Source organism: Brienomyrus brachyistius, chromosome 5 (genome assembly GCF_023856365.1).
Source record: "Brienomyrus brachyistius isolate T26 chromosome 5, BBRACH_0.4, whole genome shotgun sequence".
In the NCBI taxonomy this organism is placed as follows: domain Eukaryota; kingdom Metazoa; phylum Chordata; class Actinopteri; order Osteoglossiformes; family Mormyridae; genus Brienomyrus; species Brienomyrus brachyistius.
The window spans coordinates 28250598-28261197 of NC_064537.1; the positions used below are offsets into that span (position 1 = coordinate 28250598).

A 10600-nucleotide genomic window follows, 5' to 3' on the forward strand; every position below is an offset into this window, starting at 1 on the left:
GTTTACACCAGATTTCTGTTTACACTGGATTACTGTTTATACTGGATTGCAGTTTAAACTGGATTATTGTTTATACCAGATTTCTGTTTACACCAGATTTCTGTTTACACTGGATTACTGTGTATACTGGATTGCAGTTTAAACTGGATTACTGTTTACACCAGATTTCTTTTTACACTGGATTACTGTTTATACTGGATTGCAGTTTAAACTGGATTACTGTTTGCACCAGATTACTGTTTACACCATTTTCACAAAACTGGGGCAAAATGGTGCTGATGAAGACTTTGAGCACTTTTATTGCACAGCACAACCAAGAAAGAGGAGAGTTTACTGTAAAATATCGTAATCTCGCCTCTGAAGCCAGGTCTTGAAAACAATATTTTTAACGGCTACAAACCATGTGTGACATCCATAGCTCAAACGGCAAGGCCTGACAGCTCCGCACTCTCAGCATACATCTTTCCCATGATGTTTCCTCCTGACAGGGTCTGCGGTTATGCCGGGATGCCCTGCCGGAGATGGGGGCAGCCCATCCCAGGCCTTCCCGCTGAGTGGGGAAATGTCATCCTTTGCGAAACTTCACAGGCACACGGGGAGACAAAACGTGATCCGAAAGCTGGGCGGTTCATAGACTCTGGGGACAGCAAAGATGGCTCAGGTCTGCTCTCGTATCAAAGCCAGGATTAAATCAGAGTACAAACTCCGGACGGTGTACAGGTTTCAGGGCTGGACACACCGCAAAGATGCAACCTTGCTGCGAGTGAGAATGCTTCACATCCCCGCTGTGCGCTCTTTAGCCAGTGTGGGAATTCATTAGGCCGGCCCAGATGTGCAGACCGTGAATAAGTCAGGGACACCCAGAGAGAGATGCCTCAGGAAGATATCACTGCTGGCAATGAATAATTCTTGGCCTGCAATGTTAAAATCAGCCGAGTCTGTGTTTGTTTCACATCGTTTAGACACATGAGGTATCGGGCACAAGGCCGCCATATTATCCCGTGTTGATGCTCAGCTTCATGTGAGATTTGTTCACATTGGGGCTCGTCCTAGAAACTCAGCATGGGGGGCCTGAAACAGGAGCTGCCAAGGTCCCTACACCCAAACAACACACAGGACCATCACAGGGGAGACAGCAAGAATCTCCATTCAAGGTATAAAGCATCCAACTGGGATGGAGGGCCGAGTATGGCATCGAACGGAGACGGGGAAAAATGGAAGGGGCCAATGCAACAGGTGATCCAAGCAAATCCTTGATAAGCACCTTCCAAGGGCTGATAGTACCTACTGCATTTGTGACCTGCTATAGAAATAAACAAACGGAGTCACTCTCGAGTGTTCTGACATCACTCTCAAACGATTCTGAATCAAAAATGAACAAAACCGAACAGAAAAAACTGAGGCCTCTCTAACTAGGGAAGAAGCACATTGACCAAATAAAACAGTTAAAGAAACTCAGTAGATGTAAACAACAGCCCTGGTCTTGCCATGTTCAGGTAGAAAGCAATAACAGTTTAAAATGACCAAAAGTGCCTTGTTTAGCTATTTAGAAAGGATACCTTTACTTTAATGTCTAATGAATAACATTACATTGCAATTATGGGCAACCTGAAGACGAAACATGACGACCCTCAGCGGAAACATGGGAAGAGATAAACGGGAGTATTATTTAGTCACTGGGCCTCATTCCCTGCAATAAGCCAGGATGAGCAGCTAATGAGGTTCTTCACCAAGGGTTAGCTAGTGAAGCCTGAGTATTAGTGACTCTTGTTGCCAGGGAAACTACCGCTGGTACCCTGAGATATTGCCTGGAACACTGATGAAAAACAATAATAACCCTGGAGATTCATTAGAGACAGTATCTATGGAAACAGCCACAGTAAAATCATTGTTTTCTTTTTTTTTCCCCTCCGTTATATTGCAATAAAAGTGGTCGTCAGAAGATAGGGTATGTTTTCAAGAAATGTTAGATGCAGAACTCATGTTCGCCAGGTGCAACTTCAAGGTTAAGCACAGGATTCTAAACATATCCATAAAAGGAGAAGATCGGTCTAGCCCAATTAACACAGGATCAAATAAAGGCCAAAGGATGTAATGAAGAACTCGCTTACTGTTCTCAAAGAGAGTGTGTTCGAGAAATCACCCAGCAGCACTGCAAAAAAAAACATCGCCTTAACGATTTAAGCAAAAGCTTAATGAGGAAAAGTGTTTAAAAAATAACATTCACCACTTTTTAACGGTCCTCGTCAATTTTGAGGCTGACGAATCACAACAGGTTAAGCATGTCGATCGAACACAACTAACCAACAGCTGCCTGACTAATAATGTTTTGTGAGAGAACAATTTTTGTCTTTTTACAAAAATAACATCCTTCTCTAAATACACACCTCTAACAGACTCTTAGCTGCATGACACGGAAACGTAATACACAGATCGCTTCCACCGAGCAGCACAGTATACACAACTTACAGAACATACACAACTTTCCTTATATGGTCGTTAGCATTAGTCAAAAGATAAGTACAAGTCACTGAGCCTCACCAGCGAGGAACATTTTAAATTAAGGGAGGGGAGGAACCATTAGGGAATCAAAAAAGTTACTGTGTGCACAAGGGTAATGTTTGAGCTGGTGGGCACCATTAATCGCAGACTGCAGATTCTGGCAGGGAGAACCTGTGCCAATTGAGCATTTCAGCAGAACCCTTCAGAACATCATTTTGAGATTTACATTGGAATCCTAGCATATGCATAAAGGGTACCTGGAAAAAAAGTTTTAGGATCCATATTAAAAGGTTCCATTTTATGCAAGTACACAATAATTACAATGCATGCGCATTGCAAAAAAGTTAATGTGAAACTTGAATGCTCAAAGGCAATCTGTTGACATTTATTGTAAAACAGCAAGAAAATGAAATATGTTCCCTGCATAAACACTGCGAGGCCTTAAGTCTATATTTCTTTGAAGCGTCTTTGGCAGTCATCAGAGCCGCGAAGCTTTTTGGTGAGGTCTTTACTAAATCTGCGCACAGGCCTGATGCAATTTTACTCATTTTTCTTGGCTGATTTTCTCCTTCAGCCTAAAGCCGCTCTCCTGCTCCCCGATTCAAAGTTCTGACTGGAATCATATTTAGAAGCTGAGGACGGTTGTGAAAAAGTGACTGACAAGCAATTTCTGAAAGGTTCTGTGTAATCTAGATTATGGAAATGATCATTTTCATAAAGACTGTGTGCTTTTCTTCCTTGTTGTGGGGGTAGTTATTAATGTTTGTTATTAATACTGTATATATTAAAACCGTTCAGGTATGTTTGGATACTGAAGTATACTCACATGCTGCTTATGAATGTTCTATGAATGAATTATGATGGTGCAGTGAATGCTCTACGAATGCATTGTAAAGGCATTATGAAAGTGCAGTTAATGTAAAGGGTCACTTGATAATGATAATAATAATAACAATGACAGCGGTATGTCACAGTATGTTTGCTTGCTCATTACCTTTTACTCTGCCCCCTGATCATAATGCTCCACATGCCGCCCTACAGAGAGCCTTCGAATTTGCCGTACTGAATAATCCCATTGCACTGCCCCTACTATTAAAGGGGAGGAGCGGCTACCATTGTTGAATCTCAACATAAGCTCATTTGAATTAAATTGCCTATAATATTTCAGATCCAGGCCTATATATATTAAGGAAAAGCAATTTATATCTGCTACCTACCATGATCCATGTTATCAAAGAAAATAAGGGTAGGTTGCCATATTAAAGGAGTTATTTAGCTCAAGTGCTGTTTACATAGGAAGATGACAAAAGAATGCGCGCGCGTGTGTGTGTGTGTGTGTGTGTGTGTGTGTGTGTGTGTGTGTGTGTGTGTGTGTGTGTGTGCGCACATATGTATTACGAGTGTAACGGTACACGTATCCGTATCGAAAATTTTCGGTAAGGATCTTTCAGTTCGGTACGCATATATATATTGAACGAATGCAGCAAATGTGGAACCTTTGCGTGTTTGTGTGTTTCCCCCGAGCGACATTCGGAAAGGGGCGGATGAAGCCGCGCCATATGTACCATATAATGTGAAGCGGGACGTCGTTCATGGGAATACAAGTACAGCACAGGTATTTTTACATTTTAAATATGCACCTTAATGGATATTTATTTTATTAACTTGCAGTATATTTATTTTGATTTACTTTTGAGCAAATGTTAGTTTATTATTAGTAGCTTGCAGCAGTGTTGACGGAGACGTTTTATTTAAGAAAGACGGTCATACTTTGTTATATATTACATGTAATACATCACCAGGTCAGTTTCTGCTGATCTACGGGAATTTCCGGAAAACTCACTTTACTTCATCAAAAAGAAAAAATTACAGATGTTGAAATATTCTGAAATACAGATTAGCAATGTTTATCTCTTTTAATCTCATTTTTATTTTCCAGTATGGGATACAACACAGAAATGCAAAGACAGATGGGGCACGTATTCACATCCCTGATCAAAACCCGGTGAGCGTCTCTGAACGAAGGACCCCAACTGCAATAACTGCAGAACAAGGGAGACACTCTGGAAAATGTAGGTAAAGGAGAACCTGGAGATATGAAGACGGCGGCATCGGGGGTCACTGCAAGCTGCCCAACACCGTAACGCACACAAACACCATCTTTCACTAACGTGTGGCGGGTCAAGCACCATTCCTGCGTGTCACGCTGCCTAAGAAGCAAGTGAGGCTCACGCTCTCAGACCACAAGGCTGTAGCATGGAGGGGCTTCATAGCAAGCTAGATGGTTTGTTCTGGCAAGATCCGAATGAAAAGACGTTAAGCGTGCCAATGTTTCAATTAGGAGTTTTCAATAAATATGCCTGAAGTTTAACTGCCCTGTCTCACTTGTTATCTGTGCCAGTGAATCCTGGATTCAGGCACCAAGCACTGAGATTTTTATTGCAGTCTTTCTGCATCATATGCTCAACCAACCAGACAGCCATTTTAACTCGTGGTGTTTCTGGTATTTTGTTTTGCAGATGGACGGTAAGCGACTTTCCCCAGGGAGGGACACGCAGCTCTAGAGGAAAGGCCATGTATTGCATGTTTGTAGTTCTGCAGACTATATTATTTTTGTGTACATCTCTGCTCAAGGTATTAAGGCCAGCAGGATATTTAAGTCCTGTTCTGTTTTATTTTCCCCATTGTATTTTACTTGACTGTTACTAGTCAGTTAAAAGAACTGTACATTAATCTGGGAGTATATTTTAAACAATGCTGCCAAGAAGCCTTACTCCAGCGAGGATCCAGTTACGTTTGTTTGTAGTTTATCTCTCTGGCAGACATCCAGACGCGATGAAATTCTAACTTTAGCGTGATATGAGTCCTGCTGTTAAAGGCTAGCTAGATTTAATGTTTTTAAGAAATTGTTTTCAATTAGGCTTATGCAAAGGCTGAAAAACAAGTGGAAATAATGCAAGACTGAATTTATTTAGTTACATAAAACATAACATTCGCAAACGTTCAAAACTCACTTTGGGTAACGGGAAGTCCACAAACAGTCAGGTTTCCTCACCTACCTACAGTCTAAGACACAGTGATTCCAGTAAAACTAAGGCCCTGGATAAATCTCACGACTGCCGTGTGTACAGCCGGACACCAAGCTTCCAGTAAACGCCCCTAATCTCCACCGAGTCGCCACGCAACCCCAGCGCTTGTTTAGCTAACGGGCTGCTATGCCCTATACTGAGCCAGTGCAGACCTTTCAAATGAATCAAGCCCAAAGTGTCAGAACAACAGCTGACTCTCCCAGACGCCACTCACGAACAATGGATTTTGCCGACTTGCAGATGATCCAGGACACCCCAAAGGCCTCTTATGTAACCCCAAATTGAAAGAGAAATGGTCATTGGTGCCCTCTTTTTGCACAATATGGTAATGGAATGACAAGCACGCCAGCAAGTCCATCTGAGAGAGACTGAATTCCTTTCAGCTCCCATTTGTGCGGCAATGAGGCACATGCTGTCTACACCCGTCAGGTCAGCAACAGGCAACTTTATAAACAGCAGAGGGAGGGCAGGGACAAACAAGCCGCCTCGCCACTTTCACATCATTATTCTCTGCCCCCGATCCCAATACACTTCAGCACAAAATCACTGTTAGCTTTTCACATCGGAGTTTCCATGGTTTCTGTGGCGCTGCCAATTTTTCTTTTGACGAAAAGCTTCTGAATCAGAAAGACGCATCATTCTGATGCCCAGCAGGACATAAACTATAGTAGTCGTGACTGTGTAATTCCGCTAGCTAGGTAGTTACAGCGGAGCACTAATTACTTCTCTGTTAGACCTCATCCCAGTTTAGCCCACCTCTCAGCCTTGTGTTCTTAATAATCCTGATCCAGTCCCCCTGAAGAGCTTTCCAGAAGAATTCAGTAAAAAGATAACAACTCTTAAGCTTCTGTGAGGAACAATTTCTTGTTCATCGAGGAAAACATTTTGGATTTAGTCCAAGCTGTTCGGGCCTCAAGCCCATTTCTACCTGGGCAGATGCACACTGTACCACTGCGCTGAAACTGATAGGTTTCCGATTTGCTTACGAAAAACGTACTTGATGCGTTCACATGTCCATGGGAGACAAAGCATAATGACTAATAACAAAGTGAAAAAAAAAACACTTTCTCAAGAAAAACATCCATAGCTGACTTTTCACCATCACCAAACCAGTTTGATGTGGATACTTATCACTGATTTTATTTTACTTTAATAATGAAATTAATGGTGGTATAATTTTACAGTTAGTGGCTGTTTTATAAGCTATGTTACTCGGTCTTTATAATTTCCAAAAGCAGGGGGGGCAGCCACAAACTTACCATGACCCAGTACTGGACCAGCAGCTGGAAGATGGATGGATGGTTGGATGGATGAGAGACACAGACTAAAAGAATCACTAAGTGCTAAGCCAAAGTCACTCTGCATTCCTCACAGCCTGCTGTACCTGAACGCATCATCAAACTTGTGTGTGTCAAACCTCTGACTTTCTTGTTGGGGTTTCGGAGAATCTGCAGAATACAGCCAGTAATGGACTGGAAAGCAAGTTCAATGGATATATTTAACTGCCATCAGAGAGGCTCTGAATCAATGAGTGTTCTTTAGCAGAAATTGCTGTTTGCCCATATACACAATCAATAGTCGACTACTTTGTTTCTTAAACGAATGAAAAGACACGACATTCTAGCATGGAACACAATGTAATGTACTGTAACAATCAACTGCGATTTAGAGAAGAACAAAAAGCTCATAGCAATGCTGGCAACCCAGGCAGAAACCACAGAGAGTGTCCTTTACAACCATAATGACAACTCTATAGTGGGGGGGGCATAATGGTCTCATTCTGTCAGTCTGCAAAGGGAACTGGTCAGGATGGAGATCCCTACTGACCACAGCACCAATGCCTCTTGGGGATGCCCCCAGAGAGACCTGGTCCATCTTCTGATCGACAGCATGGTGTAGCTTACGATGCAACAAATGGCTGCTATCTGCAGGAATGCGTGTCAGTGGACCACACACAGCCTACTGATGCTTCTTGGTGGATTCTGGGAGTTTCTGCTGGAAGCTGAGAATACGAAAGATTCAGATTTACCCAACTCATGTTTATTCATCTAGAAGTTGCTTCAGTCCAAAGTGACATACTGCTGAGGCAGACAGTACACTGTACACGGACAAAAAGGAAAACACGACGAACGAGAGTGCGTTTAATTGTCGAGAGCGATATGAACAGAAGATTACTGTCCAAAGTATGACTCTTGGACACCTCAGCAGTCCTGTTATTACATCCTGTGGAAACATCAGTACAGGTTCACTGAAGATTTGCAGCCAAGATGTTAATTAAACCTCTAACGCGGGGGCCTCAAAGCTGACGGGCTCCTTTTAGCGCCGCCCAGCACGCGCCTTTATGATAAAAAAAAGAACGAAAGAAAAACACAATACTATATTTGTGCGATTACGTTATCAATCATTGGGATCTCATAAATGTTCCGACGGCGTGAAACAGAGAATTCCGGTCTCCCCGGTGATATAGCTGGGAAAGAAATTTTAAAACGAGTTGAAATATGACATTAAAATAACACTTCGCTCATCTTGCTCCAAAGGGGCTGAGCTCAGCTGACTCTGAATCCGACTTGAATGTTCATATAGACCAGTGTCTCCCAATGCCTTGGAAACCCACAGACGGTCCACATTTTTGCTCCGGTAGGGAGCTTGGAGGGAGCAAAAACCTAGAATGTCTGTGAGTCCCCAAGGACCGGATTGGGAAACACTGACATATACCTCAGTCTTGCTCGTGGACCAAAGTGTGTAAATCTAAGGGGTTTCTCAGGGATACCGGCACATTCCCATCTTAGACCAGCTGTTTATCATTGAACCCTTTGCTTCAGTCAAGTGCAGAAACGTGGTTCTGAGCTTTAAGCATCAAGGCAAAGCGAACTGGAAAACAATGCTTCCCAGATAGCACCAAATCCCCTTAATCCCAATAATCTTCATTGTGAGCAGTTACTCTGCTTAACACTTCCTCCGTGTGGCCCAGTCAGTTCCCAAGCTGTGTTCTTTAATCATTTATCTGTTCTTTGCTTATTTATCCATCTAGTTGCTTACTTCAATTTCCACCACAGACCATGCAGACACCATCTGCTCTCAACCCCAAACCAGTCACTTTGCTAAATAACCAGAATCTCGTTAAGACACTAAGCCGTTTGTCTCATTCGGACGCAAGACGGTTAAAGTTGGGTCCACTTTCTCATTCCCGAGCGAGAACCCCACTTTGCAGGAGCTTCAGCAAAAGCGAACGGTGAGAGCCTACAGTACGTGACAGAGGCTCGCAATACACTTCTTAACAGGATATTCTTTCATACATAAACTTGTCAGAATATAACAAACAAAACACTAAAAGTGCCTTTACGGGAGCATCAGTCTCCCCAGCTAACAGGAAAAGCCATCTTGGGAGAGAGAACAGAAAAACGCCGGCAACTGTAAACTCTGCTGCTTTGAAAATGGCTCCACTAACGCAATAAAATACAGGCAGACAATGAGTTTGACAGAGCGGCGAAACGCACACGCACGCCACTTCAAGAATTAATGTATCTGCTGTGCTCTTTCTGTCACGGAGATCTTATGAAAACATACTGTATGTAATTCATAAATATTGCTCCCGTCATGCAAGTGTAAATACAGGAAGGTTCAACTACTTTCAGCAGCACTAAATTTATGCAAAATCAAAATATTTACTCAAACAGCATTCAGACCACCTCCGAGGACTAAGTAACACTTGCAGGAGATCTATAAAGCAATGGAGTTGTATTGTAATAGCACCAAGCATTACTGAAATGCCTAGGTATAGCCTTTTGGCTGGGGGGGGTCCAAAGAGCGGGCACTCGCTGAGCAGAAGCCTGATCTTTTCCTCCCTGATTTCATTAGAACTGCACACCGTATCTGTCAGCTGGTGTCATCTTCACAGGCATATCACAAACGTATATCTTGAATAATGAAACGCAGGTTACATCATTCAAACGGTGGAATTGCGTATTAACACCCAAACGGCTACTTGCTACTGTGTAATTTCAGCAAGGCCGTCCTTAGTTGTGTAAAAAGTGGCTCGCCATGAGAAATCTGAGCAGCAAAATGTCAAAACACATCTCAAACTCTAATCGCTTCTTGTCCAAGAAAATGCTGTGGAAAATTGTTCAACATTCAGCTAATCTAGTAGACTAAATAAATTCAATTAAATCAATGTCCAGTTACAAAATATATTATATAAAACAGTAAAGCAGAGGGACCTGCCCTAATAAGTTAGGACATAAGGTATTCAGGTGCAGTTTTCTCCGTGATATTGTTATTCATCATCTATCTCCCACAGATAAACCTGTAAATATAGATAAGGCTAAAATAAAAGTACGAACACACAGCCTATATGTGTTATTTATAACTTAGATATGGCATTTTCATCAACTTCAAGGGTTTTGCGAGACGAAAAGGCTTGTATATTTTATAAATAAAACTTTTCAGAGCATAAGAGAAGCTAATATGGGAACTAAATCCTGGTTCTCTGGGATATCATTGCCTGGATGCGCATTCAGTTTAAGGAACAACTTTACAACATGAAGTCTCGGCACGGACTTGGGGTGGAACTCTTGATGGACGCGTTCGGTCAGGTGAGGCGATAACATGAAGGATATGGGTTACAGACCAGTTTTAGACACCAGCTGCGGGGACGAGTTGTCTGCTTGAGGCAGAAGAACACTACGGGTGCCAGGGCTGGGTATGGAGCTTCCTCCTCATCCTCGGACACCAAGTCCGGAGCCGGACCGCGGCCGCCCGGCTCCCGATAAGAGGCATTCTCCAGAGCCGGGTTGGGAACGCTGCCACCGTCCCCCTCATCTCTTAGGTCGCCGCGCTGACCCGAAATTGGCACCCTAACCTCTTCGTTCTCCAGGAAATGAAAGTGCTCTCTCCCCTCGCCATCAGTCATGATAGCGCGGCTGACAACGGGACCCTGCGGGAAATATCCGAGGGGTACATTAATACTGGGTTGCACCAGCAACTAAATAAAACAACATTCAACCTTAAAA

The 10600-nt window shown here is 42.9% G+C and overlaps 1 long non-coding RNA gene across 1 annotated transcript; it reads left to right on the forward strand.

Annotated features, from left to right (window-relative positions):
* Positions 1–118: 118 nt before the first annotated feature.
* On the forward strand, positions 119–4873 carry LOC125742124 (uncharacterized). Its single transcript, XR_007398022.1, has 2 exons — positions 119–4117; positions 4442–4873. It is a non-coding gene; the product is annotated as an uncharacterized LOC125742124 (long non-coding RNA).
* The last annotated feature ends 5727 nt before the right edge of the window (positions 4874–10600 follow it).